The sequence below is a fragment of the Choloepus didactylus genome, chromosome 9 (genome assembly GCF_015220235.1).
Source record: "Choloepus didactylus isolate mChoDid1 chromosome 9, mChoDid1.pri, whole genome shotgun sequence".
NCBI lineage: Eukaryota > Metazoa > Chordata > Mammalia > Pilosa > Megalonychidae > Choloepus > Choloepus didactylus.
This window is the reverse complement of record NC_051315.1, coordinates 123,956,998-123,970,013: the sequence shown is the minus strand read 5'-3', so window position 1 is coordinate 123,970,013 and position 13,016 is coordinate 123,956,998. Positions and strand designations below refer to the sequence as shown.

The following is a 13,016-nucleotide window of genomic DNA, read 5'->3' as shown; positions in this document are numbered from 1 at the left end:
CTTAACCTCAGGCCAAACAACTTTAACAAACCTATGATAATTTGAGTGATGACTCAAATGTGGAATTCTAGTAATTCAGTTTTGTATTATGACAATCTTTAACAAACTTCTCTTTGGGGTGATCCTGGACTCAAGGATCTTTGATATATAACTGATCTCTGTGAGCTGAAATCTAAGTATTTGCGGCTCTGCGTCGTCCTTGTCAAATCACTCCTGACAGTAGTAACTCGGCAGGCCTTGCTGGGTCCAAACAAGATCTTTTTTTTTAAGACTCAGTTTTATTGAGATATATTCACATATCATGCAATCGTCCATGGTGTACAATCAACTGTTCATGTTACCATCATATAGTTGTGCATTCATCACCCCAATCTATTTTTTGAACATTTTCCTTACAAAAAAGTAAAAATAAGAACAAAAAATAAAAGTAAAAATGAACACCCAAATCTTCCCCCTCCCACCATATTTTTCAATTTTTGTCCCCATTTTTCTACTCATCCATCCATATACTGGATAAAGGGAGTGCGATCCATAAGGTTTTTACAGTCACACTGTCTCCCCTTGTAAGCTACATTGTTATACAATCGTCTTCAACAGTTAAGGCTACTGGGTTGCAGTTTGATAGTTTCAGGAATTTCCTTCTAGCTATTCCAATACATTAAAACCTAAAAAGGGTTATCTATATAATGCGTAAGAATGTCCACCAGAGTGACCTCTCGACTCCATTTGGAATCTCTCAGCCACTGAAACTTAATTTTGTTTCATTTCGCATCCCTCTTTTGGTCAAGAAGATGTTCTCAATCCCATAATGCCAGGTCCAGATTAATCCCTGGGAGTCATATCCTGCGTTGCCAGGAGATTTACACCCCTGGGAGTCAGGTCCCACGTAGGGTGGAGGGCAGTGAGTTCACCTGTAGGCCAAAAAGATGATCTTAATCTCCCCTCCCAAAATTCAGTACTGACCACTGACTCACCTTCAAGGATACTTTACTTATTGGCCAACTCTTTGTCTTGGGCCTTCCTCCTCCCTTAGCTGCATGTATGTATTTTTAGATATTTTATAGTGGTTACCACAGGGATTACAATCAACATCCTAAATTTACGACAATCTGGTTTGATGTGATACCAAGTTAGCTTCAATAGCATACAAAAACTCTGCACCTGTACAGCTCCACCACCCTCCCTTCATATTGTTTTCGCAAATTACGTCTGTATACATGCATGCCCAGTAGCATAGATTTACAATTATTTTTTATGCATTTGACTTTTAAATCATGTAGGAAGCAAAAAGTGGAGTTACAAGTCAAAAATTCGATAACATTGGCTTTGTATTTACTAGTATAATCACCTTTACCGGAGATCTTTATTTCTTCATTCAGCTTTGAGTTACTGTCCCGCCATTCTGCTGACATCACTCTCCCTTGGCTTTTGTGACTTGTACTCCTTCCACCTCTGAGCAACCCCTTTCCATCCTCACGGGTTCCTATCTCTGTGCCAACCCTTTTAATATTGTCCTCACCCAGATATAGGTCCTTGCTTTTCATTTTCTCACACGACACATAATTTCCCACAAATGCTCAAGCTTCCTCTACAACCCTCACGCTGATGAGTCCCAAATCTCTCTCTCTAGCCCCCTGTGTCTAACCGCTGTGGGGCATCTTCTTTGGGTAACTCCAAACCCTCTGGTCCAAGATCAAGTCACTTTCCTCTTAGCAAAAGCTGGGAGCCCCTTGCTGCATCTACCTTTGAATGCCCTGTGATCTATCTCGTCCCAGTGTCGGAAACCTAGGAGTCATTGTCAATGCCGGCTGCAGTTGTCCCCTGGCCTGTCATTCCCCCTCCCAGTCTCTCCTGGAGCCCTTGCTTCCTTCTGTACTTCTCCACCCGCGGCTCAGGCAGCGTTTCCGCCAAGAAACCTTAGAGTCTAAAGAATGTTTGATTCATCTTTGCATCCCAAATGCTATGCACATAGTAGGTCTTCAATAAATGTCTTTTATTTGTGAACTGAAACCTAATTCTTAAAGTTGACTTTTCTAAAATGGCAAATTAGCAAGATCATGTCCTCAATGTCAAATTTTAATAAACCTGACTCATTCTGCTGCTGCAAAACTCCATTCTGCTTCTACGAAGAAAATATCATTAAACACTTGAGGTGGTAACTTTATGCTCTGAGGCTAGATGGATTTCCATTACAATACACTTATGTGGTTATATTTAAACTTTATTTGTCTGTTTTATACAATTATCGGAAAAGAAAATGAATTTCCCACAATCTCATCTTCCTATCACCACCAGCATTTTCTTTCTTGTATATTTCCCCATTTATTTGTTAAATGCTTGTTTATTTTCATAGTTGTAATCCCAATTTATTTTCTTAAAATTATATTACAGCTTATATATTATTCCACATTGCTAACAATACAATAAAATTCTTTCAGATAGGATGCACCATAATTAACCAAATGCTTCACTTTTGTAAGCAGTAAGCTTTTGCTTCCTCATACATCATTTTCCATAGAACAAAGAATCTTCCATCATTCCTTAGAACAAAGCCTTAGAGTTGTTTTTATTGAGTTTGGGACTTTCTGAGAAGAGTTTTACTGTTGTGCTGGGCTTGGACTCCTTGGAAAGCCTCTTGGGTTAATGGCTCTGCAAGTGCAGGCTGCAAGAAGATTTTCAAGCTCTTCTCAGACTGCGTCCTGAAGGGGTCGGCCATGAGTGCGAGGTTCCCGTGGAGGAAGACAGGTGCCTCCGTGGCAGGTCACGGTCACAGGCTCAGGCCACGTGTGCAGCACCCCGACTCCATCCTCCCCAGGTCAGCCGGCCTCCCTGCCGAGAGCCCTGGCTGAGGAGCTCCTGGGCAGTGGGGAGGGTCAGGTGATCATGACCCGAATAAAGCCCAGGAATAAAGCAATGGAGCCACGTGGGCTCTGTGGGTGCTTCAGGGCTGCACCCTTCTGAGAGGAAGTCGCTGTGTGTTTCTGAGTGCATTTGTATTTTTTGACTTTAGATGTCCTTGTGCATTTGTGTGGTGCCTGCCTTTGGGAATGTAAGCATGTGTGGGTGTCCTTGTGTGTGTCGGCGAGTATGTGTCTCTGGGTTAGTGTGTGTGTGGCTGTGTTGTGTGTCTTTGGGTGCATGTGTGTGGTTCTGAATGTATGTCTCTGGGTTAGGATAGTTCCTGGATGGGTACACGCTCCTTGGTACATGCATGCATCTGTGTGTCTCTGGGTGCACGTAGTGTGTGTGCATGCACATGGGCCTCTGTGTGTATTTGGATGTGCATGTGCGTGTGTGCGTGTCTGGATACATGAGCTTGTGTGTGAGTGGGTGCATATGTGTAGCTCTGAATGTGTGTTATTATGTCTTTGGGTGTGTACGTGTGTGTGTCTGGGTGCACATGCACGTATCTGTGGGTCCCTGGGTGCATGTGTGTGCCTGCCCCTGTGTGTGAGTGTCTGTGTGTGTGTGTGTGATGTCTGGGTGTGAGTCATCTCTGGGTGAGGGGGGTGATTCTGCCCACAGGCTCACGAAGGTCACGGGGGAGACCCCACCACGCAGCATGAGCCTTCCAGGCCCCGGGCCCTGAACCACTGGGCAAAGCCCCCTTATGGCCGTGGTGGTCTGTTGCCCATTTCCTTCTTGGGGCCCCAGGATCCGGCTTTGAAGAAGGAATTCCTGATGGAAAAAGTAACAAGCCACATCTTTGGCTCCTTGGGCCCCTTCCCCGCCGGAGTCTGGGCTGGGGCAGGGGAGGCCACCGGGGCCTGGGACCCCACACTAGGTCCCCAAGAGGAGCCGGTCCACCTTCGTGTAATCCGAAGCCCTTTCTCAGATGTATTCCAGACATTCCTACACGCTGGCAGCCGACCACAGCCCCAAAAAACACACAGCCCTTTGTCCGACTGTGGCACTGGGAACGTTTCCTTGGAAACATCACCATGGTGCTGAAAATGGGGTGCTTGCCAGCCTCCTGGGAGGGAGAGAGGAGACGTAGGACCCCCATGCCTAGGCATTGCCCTGAAACCCCAGGTCTCTGGCCACAAAGGGGGCTGTGTGTGCCCACTCGTCCAGGTGGTGGGAAGGAGCCAGTGTGCATCCCGGGGCCGAGGGCCACGGAGACAAAAGCGGGAGACGAAGAGGTCTGGGGCCCGTGGGGACAGTGCGTGGGAAGAGGAGAGAGCAGCACAGGCAGCTGGAGGCAGGGACCCTGGGTGTGGGGGCAACACCCAACAGGGCAGTGTCCTTCCCTGGGGGTTGAGTCAGGGCCAAGAGAAGGGACAGTCCCCAAGGCTGCCCTGCACCCCTGCCAGGGGTCCATCCCCGTGTGTCCAGGACGGGCTTGGTTTTAGCACTGAATGTCCACTGTCCCAGGAGTCCCCCCAGTCCTGGGCAAACTGGGACAGTTGGTCACTCTAACCCCACTGGAAGCAACTGGGGTGTCCATTGAGGGGAGCCCCACCTCTGAGCCTGCTGAAGGGAAGCTGACTAGCCAGGAAGTGACCCCAGGCCTGGTGTGCTGTGTGTTTGTTGGGGGAGGGACCGGGCCGTGGTCCCGTCTGCCGACGGAGGGGGTCTGTGGGTTGCCTTGGCCCACCTGCCCCTGGCACCAAGCTTGGGCCTGGGAGCCATCGGGGACTCACGTTGTTCACGGCTGTTGGTCAGCTCATGTTTGGTCTCCAGACCTGCCCCCAGAGGTCCTGGGGCAGGAAACGCTGACAGAACCAGAGGACCGAGCAGGTTGCTGGGGACCCACATACATGGCATCTGAGCCGGGGCTCTGATCTCGGTGAGAGCTGCAGAGTTTTCCGTGGCCTGTGCAAAGGGACCGAGAGCAGGTGGGTTTGGTTAGCCCACCGGGTTCAGTGGTTGGGGAGGGAGGTGACGGCCTTTTGATTTAAAGGGAGCAAGAGGAGCAGTAGCCAGGCCAAGGGGTCCCCGCAAACAGCAGCTTGGGAACCACGGCCACCGCATCCATTAGCTCCGACAGTTCAGGAGGCGGACGGGAAGCAGCAAGGTGGGCGGGGGCGAGACGGGGTGACCCGGTGACCTCTGAGCTGGCTGTAGGTGTGACTTTGGACTTCTAGGTGGGGGGCTTCTGGGGCCTGGTATTGCCTCCCCTAAAGGACCCTGGAGCAAGAGTGGGGCTGCACGAGGGCCCTAACACCCCGGAGGGGACAGGGCCACAGGCCAGGGGAGAGGGAAGGAGGCTGCACAAATGGCTGGTGTCCATGGAGCCCAAATTACCCCCTGGCAAGGGGCCTCCGTATACCTGCAGGCCCCTGGGCAGACCCCCCACTTTTGCCTGTATCAGCACCCATGGCGTGAGGAAAACTGGGGAGACTGGCGGGGTCTAAGGGGGAACTCAAGGTTACCTGCTACTGTGGCTCGTGTTGCCTAGAGCTGGTTTTTGTTTAATGTGAGTGTGTGGGAGTGATGTGGCCAGACACGTGCCCCAGGCAGGACATATCTGGAACTGGCTCTCGGAGGTCACCCCCTCCTGCTCATTCTCCAGGGCCAGAAGATCTCAGGACTGTGGGAGGAGCAGAGCGGGGCAGGACAGAGGCTGAAAGACCCGTCAGCCCTGCTCCCTAGAGCTCACCCTCAAGCCCCCAGGGACGCCGTGCCTGCACCCTGCTCTGGGCTGTGTGGCCACGGCAGCTGGGAGGGACTCTTTCAGGGGCAGGGAAGGAGCAGGGGCTGCTCCTACAGGGAGGGGACGGGGCACATGGGGCCCAGGCCGTCCTCAGAAGGGGCGGTGAGCAAGCAGGGGGATGGTCAGGCTGGGGGCCCAGAGTGGGGCCTGCAGAAGGCAGGGTGGAGGGGGCAGGGAAGGAGGAAGAGGTGAGGGAAGGCGGAGGGGAGGGCAGCTGGCGTAGGGCACCAGGGGACTAGCAGAGCTGCCCTTCCTTCATGGCTGCCCGCGAGCAGAGCGAGAGCTGGGACCCTGGGGTCTGGAATCTGCCTTCTTTCCCACCTAGTGCCTTGTGCAGCACGTTTGTGCCCACTGCAGAAACGAGAAAACCAAGGCCATCAGGAGGCCATCAGGGGCTTGTTTGTCCTGGAACCAGGTGTGTGTTGTCGTGAGAGGCCAGGAAGCAATGGGATCAGGCAATGGGATGAAGAGACCTGGCTCAGGATGAAGGTTGGGGACTAAGCAAGAGAGCTGGGGCCTCACGCACATCCCACTGGCCGGCTGGAAGAAACAGCAGTGGCCGGAGCCACAGCAGCCTCATGTGACTGTCCTTGTACTTAACGCTATCATCAATTTAGAACATCGGGTGTTTTGTTTAGGCAAGAGGCATCTGTGCCTTTCTTCTCATAAATATTCATCGCCATGCTGTCTTCACTTAGAAGAGGTGTAGATCCGATTATTTTAATGAACACTGAAGACTTCCCTTTACATAACAGCTCCCCCTGAAATAACACTGTGTGTATTATGTAACAGAATTTTGTGTACCTTTATTGAAGTCTCTGTAATCTAAAAATTATATAATATATAAATTAGGGCTTCTGGTCACTTTAGATTATAGAACAAGTGTCCATCAAATTCATAAGTAATTTTCTTCATTCAAAACCAGCAAGGCAGGGAAGGAATTTTTCTTAATGTAACATCCTTTAGCATTTTCTCTGCTCAAAGGACACAGCCATAAGCAGCAGTGATGGGCTGTTGTGGGGGCAGGTTCTCGGAGGGGACAGGAGGGGTGAGCTGGAGGTGGGAGGGTGACACCTGGGCTTGTCGGGTTGGGTGCAGGTAGTGACCTGTTTGCAGGACGAGCAGCCAGGAGTTCGTGCTTGACAATCCTTATTTTCTCATTGCGGTAGGAGACAAAGTTGTCTGTGGTTGATGGGGAGCTGGGGAGGGCCCTTGAGGTGGGCCAGGGCTGGCCTGGAACCAGGACAGGGGGTGCTGGAGCCCCAAGGAGCCAGTCGGTGCCGGCCGTCATGCTGAGTGTCTCCATCTCCGGTTGAAGTGACTTCCACTGCCTGGCAGCTGGGTGATGGAGAGGAGAAGGCGTGGGGGGCCTGGCTCCTGGCTGGGGGTGAAGCAGGCAGTGGAGAGGCAGGGATGGAGGGTCCTGGCCCCACCAACAGTGTGGCGAGTGAGCTGGGAGGAGATGGGACCTTGGCAGGAGAGCTGCAGGAAAGATGGGAAGGGGAGGGGAGGCCAAACCAAGGGGCCTGAATGTGGTGGGAGGAGCCTGCTGGAAGTACAAAGGCTTCTACCAGTGTTCTGGGTTGAACTGTGTCCTCCAAAGAGAACATAGAAGTCCTAACTTCCAGGACTTCAGAATGTGACCTCATTCAAGTAGGAGCTTATTTGGGTCACTGCAGACGGAATTGGAGGAGATGAGGTCATTCGGGAGCAGGATGGCCTTCACTGCCAAATGACTCGTGTCCTTCTAAGAAGGGGAGAAATGGACATAAACAGGGGACCCCAGGGAGAAGGCCACGTGAAGACGGGGGCAGGTACATCCACAGGCCGTGGACAAGCACCAGCCGCCAGGGGAGACGAGGAAGGGCCCTCCCCAGCAGGTTTCAGAGGGGGTGCAGCCCTGCCGGACCGTCGAGCGTGGATCTCTGGCCTGCAGAGCTGCGAGGAAATAAATTTCGGTTGTGTGAAGCCGGCCCATTTGGGGGGCTTCACCATGTGCCCCAGGAAACCAAGGCAGGCAGCAGTTGGGGCTGTGGGCTCTGGATCAGGCAGAGGCTGTGGTTTGGGCGGCTGCTCAGCCTTTAATAACTGGGTCACGGTGTCTGCAGCTCAGTCTTCACACCTACAACATGGCGCGACCCCAGGCCCTGTCCCCCGGGCTCTGCAAGGAGTCGGTGAAGAGGGGGCTGGGGTAGGGGCCGCGTTTACCCCCAACCCGGTGTGGACACTGCCAGCGTTCAAATCCCAGCTCTGCTTCTTGCAGGCCGTGTGCATTTGGGCGCATGACTCGACGTCTCCGTCTTCAGTTTCCTCCTCTGTAAATGGGGCTGGTTTTAGCGTATGCCTCGTGGGGTGCGAGAGGACCAGCTGATTTTATTTGTAAAGTGCATGGCACAGGGCCTGCCCTTAGGGCCCCCAATATAAACGGTGGGGAATGAGGTCTCCTTGAGCTGCTAGGGGTCTAGGGGTGAGAGGCAGCCTGGGGCAGGAGTTGGTTGCGGGGTGACCTGGGAAATTGGATGATGATGACGAGCAGGTGTGCAGGAGTGTGTATGTGGGGAGCAGAGACCCTTGGAGAAAGGGTTTCCTGTGAGAACAGGGTGGGTGGCAGGCAGGCTGGGGACCTCTGAGCATTTTCATCCTCCACCCCAGGATTTATAAAAAAGGAAAAATTAAATCAAAGATTTCCAGGGAGGAGACGAATACCATCCCCATTCGAACTCTAGAGGAGGGGTGAAGAAAAGCTCATTATTAAAGGGCTACAAGACATTCCACGGGGAAAAGGGAACACTCTTACCCCAAATCTAAAACTCCCCCAGGAAAACAGAGATTTGAGAAGTGCATATCTGGGGGAGGGATGGCATGGAGAGAAAACACTCATGTCACACCTGAAGGCTAGAGAGTTAATAAAGTATAAGCAAGAATTTTAAGCCCCTGAGGGAGACGTGGCCAAAGGAAGAGGACAGAGTGGCCTGGGTGAGGGCCCTGAGGGTCAGACCTCACAAATGCCTCATGACAGCCCGGACAGGCGAAGGCCGCGCTTATTTAGACGCAGGTGGGAGTGGAATGACCCTGTCTGCTTACTGCAAAGTGGGAGCCCTGATTATGTCAATCACAGAATCCCCCCTCCCCGTGCTCAGCAGGGCAGGAAAGCTTCGGACGCCCATCTTTTCCAGAACCTCATGGGCTTCTTAACAGTTGTGGTAACGTGCCCCTCTCTGGGTGATCTGCACCATCTGTGCCAAGATGAAGACTTTGTCCAAGTTCTGCACACCTCAGGGGCCCCAAGGCCCGGCTGGGGCCACACACAGCCACGCAGGAGACCAGGGGAAGGACAGGGAGGTTCTATAACAATTAGTTGTGAAAGGAAGAAGGCAAATCCACAGGCCAATGTCTGAGCATCCAGAACTTTCTGCCTTCAGTGGACTATTACATTCCCAGTGAGAGCCAGAGTGTGAATGCAGGGGAAGGGTAAATTCTAGAACCCTGCTGCTGCCTTGCAGGTTTTCCTTCATCTTGCCTTGATATTCAGTTCTGCTGGCCTGAAAGCAAGTCAGCAGCACATGTGCTCACTTTGGAGCAGGCTGGACATTGTCCGTCTCTGCAGATGATGGGCAAACATTTGTTGAGCGAATGAATGAACAGATGGGCCCCCGTTTACAGATGAGGAAGTGGGCTCAGAGGAGCGAGGTACCAGGTCTAAGTTTAGGAGCTGCTGCGTGCTGGTGGTTGACTCAACTGGGGCAAGACCGCCTGAGGCTTTCGGTTGGCATCGGGCTGCCTTGGCTAGCCCTTCTCTCAGATACCTCGACGCCCCCCTGTCCTGTCCTGATTCCTTCTTGCCATGGCTGCTAGGAAGCTCGCCCCTGCCCTTACCTCACATTAACCCCTGCAACCCTGGGGGCCTGTCCAGTGTCCAGTCCCTCAGTTGCCCCTTCCCACCTTAGCTGACTCTGAATTGGATAAGTGTTAGCAGAGACGCGATGCACAAATGCCAGAGGTTTCTCTTTCAGGGAATAGCTTCTCATGCAATGTTCCTGTGCAGTGACCATGTGTTCACTGGGACCCCTCACCTCCTCGTGCCTCTTGCCCCCTGTTCCTTGTCCATCCTGCCCCCCAGCCTCAGCTCTTGCCATTCCTCCATGCTGGCCTTTGGCTCCCCCAGGCCCCCCCAGACATCACCTCCTCTCCCCTCCTGCCAGCACTTAGGCTGTTCTCTGCCCCCCAGCGTCTGCCCCCCTCATCCTGTCCCTGGAGTTTCACCTCAGGTCCCTGCCTTGTTCCTTGACCAGCTCTGGGGCAGGGTTGGGGCCTCCGTGCACAGCTCTGGCCCGGTGCTGTCACCCTGCCTGACCTGGAGGGCAAGTCTTCGTGCCCCACAAGGGAAGGGGCGGACTTGACTCGCTAAAGCAGCGAGGCGGGACGCAGCTTCAGAAGAAAAGGATGTGGTGAGTCCCCAGGTGTGCTGGTGCCTGGGGCTCGGTCGCTGCCCCACTTGGTGAAATCGAGGGACATGCCCCGGTGACCCCTCAGCCTGGGCTCCCCACCCAGGCTCCTGGAGCTTCTGATCTGTTTTGGGTGATGAGGGGGTGGCACAGGGCCAGGGTGGCTGGTTCTGGGTGGTTTAAGGGAAATCTTCTGAGAAAGAAAGTTCATATTTGTGACACTCTGTGGAGCTGTGGCGGGGATGTGGGGAGCGGGGAGGACAGAGGCTGGGTGGGGAGGCCTGAGCCGCGGGGTGGGCCTGCCTACCCCTCACCAGCTAGACCCTTTGGGACTCTGTAGACCCCATGCTCCCCTGCAAGTGCTCCGCCCTTACTCCCCTGTGAGGGTCACAGCAAACCACAGCAGAGAGCAAAGCCCTCAAGACCCAGGGGCGGAGGGTGACTTGCTACATCAAAACAGCATGCTGCTGAGCAGCACAGATAGTTCTCCATCTTTGGTTAAAAGAGAGAGAGAATAAGAATATATATGCACATTGTGCTCGTACAGAGACTCTGAAGGATTCCCGGCGGTTAACAGTGGCACCCAGAAGGGTCTGTGGGTCTGTGATGGGACACAGGCATTTTACTCTATGCCTTTATATACTCATTTGAATCGTGTGCATGCATTCAAGAATTTAAATAAAAAGCAACAGCAAGAAACAGAAGTATCCCCTTAAAGAAGAGGGTAGCCAGAATGGGGGGTGGGCAAGGCACCTTTTGAGGAGAGGCTGAGTGGCGACACCCCTCTCAATGGGGCCTCAGCGCTGCCCCCTCCCGGCATCCACCCCACAGGCCGCTGGCAACAAGGTGGGCACCCACACCTGCTGTCTCCTCCCTGCTGCTTTCCTGCCTCACTTCAGGCTCCCGCCTCCTGGCCCAGCTCTCTCCTGCACCCGGGACACCCTGGCCCAGCCGCCCACCCCTGCCCGGTAACCAGCGGAGGCTTAGATTCGGCCTGGCGTGAGGAAGGCCTTTCCGGCGCCTGTGGTTGGCACCCAGGCCAGGTTGGCACTCCCAGGCACCAGCCAACCCCACAAGCACCAATCTGCTCACAGAGCCAGAGACAGACGGTGAGAGCCCAGAGGACGGTCACGGTCCCACATGACAGGAGATCAGCTCTGGAGGGCAGGTGCCTTCCCTGCAGTTGCACAAGGCTCCTTATTTACACAGGGGCACCTCATGTGCTGGGTGAATCATCTCTACCCACCCAGGGGAGTTTCTATTCCTGCAGATACCTGAAAGTCATAGCATGCACGTCTGTCAAAAATAGCCCAGGCTTCCGTGCTCTGATCCCACCACCCCACACCCCCTGGCATCGGGGTGCTGGGTCTGCTGGGCTGGATTTGGGCCCAGCCTTTTCTGATTTGTGGCCGTCTGTGAGGATTCCCTGCTGACAGTCACCTGGGGGGCCATGGGTGAGTCTCAGCTCTCCCAAACCTGGGGAAAACCTCTGCTCTCAGGGACCTCTGGGGCTGCTCAAGTCTGGTTCAAATCGCTGGGGAGCCTGGGCCAAAGGTTTCCCAAGGCCTTGACACCCACAGGGGTTCTTGGCTTTATTATTTTATTTGGAAGCTCAGGGAGCATGCGGGTCCTCTGAAAGGGCAGAGGGTGTAAACCCTACTTCTGGAGCCCCTGTCTCCTGTGCCCGAACTTCCAGGCCCATGGAGGGGTGTGGACCGTCTGCAGCCCGATTCTAGCCCCCGGAGGAAGAGCCCCTCCGTCGGATAAGACTGATGCTGGAGCCTCTTGACGAGTGTCTGGTCCCACCCCCTCATTTCACAGACAAGGAAGCGGCGCCCCAGAGAGGGGAAGTGACTCTCCCCAGCGCGGGCCGGGGCCGAGCGGCAGGGGAACAGGACCTCTCCCGGCTCACTGAGCCGCTCGGCACCACCGACAGGTAACGGTCCCCGGGGCCCTCGGAGGACGGAGGCTCGCAGCTGCTGACCCGGCCTTGCTCTGGAGGACGGCAGGCCACCTCCCTGAGGTCCCAGGGCTTCCGTGGCTCAGCCTCCCTCTGTCCACACCTGTGCCCACACTTGCCATCCTGGGGGCCGTGGCGGCGCAGAGGCAGCTTCCGTGACAGCAGTGGCAGCAGGCGGAGGGCAGGTTCATCCCTGGACGTCGGTGACATTTCTCTGCGAACCTGACTTCCTCCTGATTTGAGTCAGGCTGGTGAAGACTCCCCGTGGGTGGCCCGGGAGCCTTTCTCAGCACTGGCTTGGCTTGCGTGCCACTGCCCTCCCCAGGTCAGCTGCCGGCTCCCCCAGAATCTTTGGGGAAACCACCAAGCGCCCGAGATCACGCACCCTCGGGAATCGCCACCCAACCCCTGGGCACGGTGCTTACGGCAGGCCAGAGGTGGGGCTGGAAGCCTGGGTCCAGCCGCCTGCCGGCTGTATGGCTCCCCAGCCTCAGTTTGCCTTGCAGGGAAATAGGGTCAATGATGGTTGCTTCCTCAGGGGCTCTCGAGAGCAGGAGTGGTGTGCGGGGCTCGGCATCTGGTGTGCACCCGGTGAGCCTCGGCTGCTGGTGTATATCATAACTGGGTTGTTGCTAAGTGTCCTCAGGGTCTCCCAGAGAGGCTGGGCATTTAGAACGCTGGGAATTCTAGATTCTTCCTGAGAGTGAGGGGTGCAGATGGCAGGACAGGAGACCCCCTCGCTGGACTGGCCTGGCCGGGGCCTTGTGATGGGATGTGGGGGGAAGCTGTCTGGAGCTCCGTGGAAGTCTCCGTTCTCCATGGGTCCTGCCTGTTGGCCCAGCCCCTTGAGCCACTCTGGCGAAGCAGTAGATTCATTCATTCATTCATTCATTCATTCATTCATTCATTCATTCCCTCTCATTCAATAGGACTCTCCTGAGGGCCAATTGCACAT

General features: G+C 54.4%; 1 protein-coding gene across 3 annotated transcripts in view; it reads left to right on the top strand.

Annotated features, from left to right (window-relative positions):
• Window positions 1-13,016, top strand: part of GPR55 (G protein-coupled receptor 55) — a 55,452-nt gene that overhangs the window by 28,970 nt on the left and 13,466 nt on the right. Inside the window, exon 1 of one of the 3 annotated variants that reach the window (XM_037849667.1) lies at window positions 12,000-12,037. The exons of 1 other annotated variant lie outside the window; for it this stretch is intronic. The gene's annotated coding sequence lies outside the window, so the exon portion shown is untranslated. Of the gene's footprint in view, window positions 1-11,999; window positions 12,038-12,185; window positions 12,387-13,016 lie in introns of those variants that run through there. One more of the 3 variants, XM_037849666.1, reaches the window with a different exon arrangement.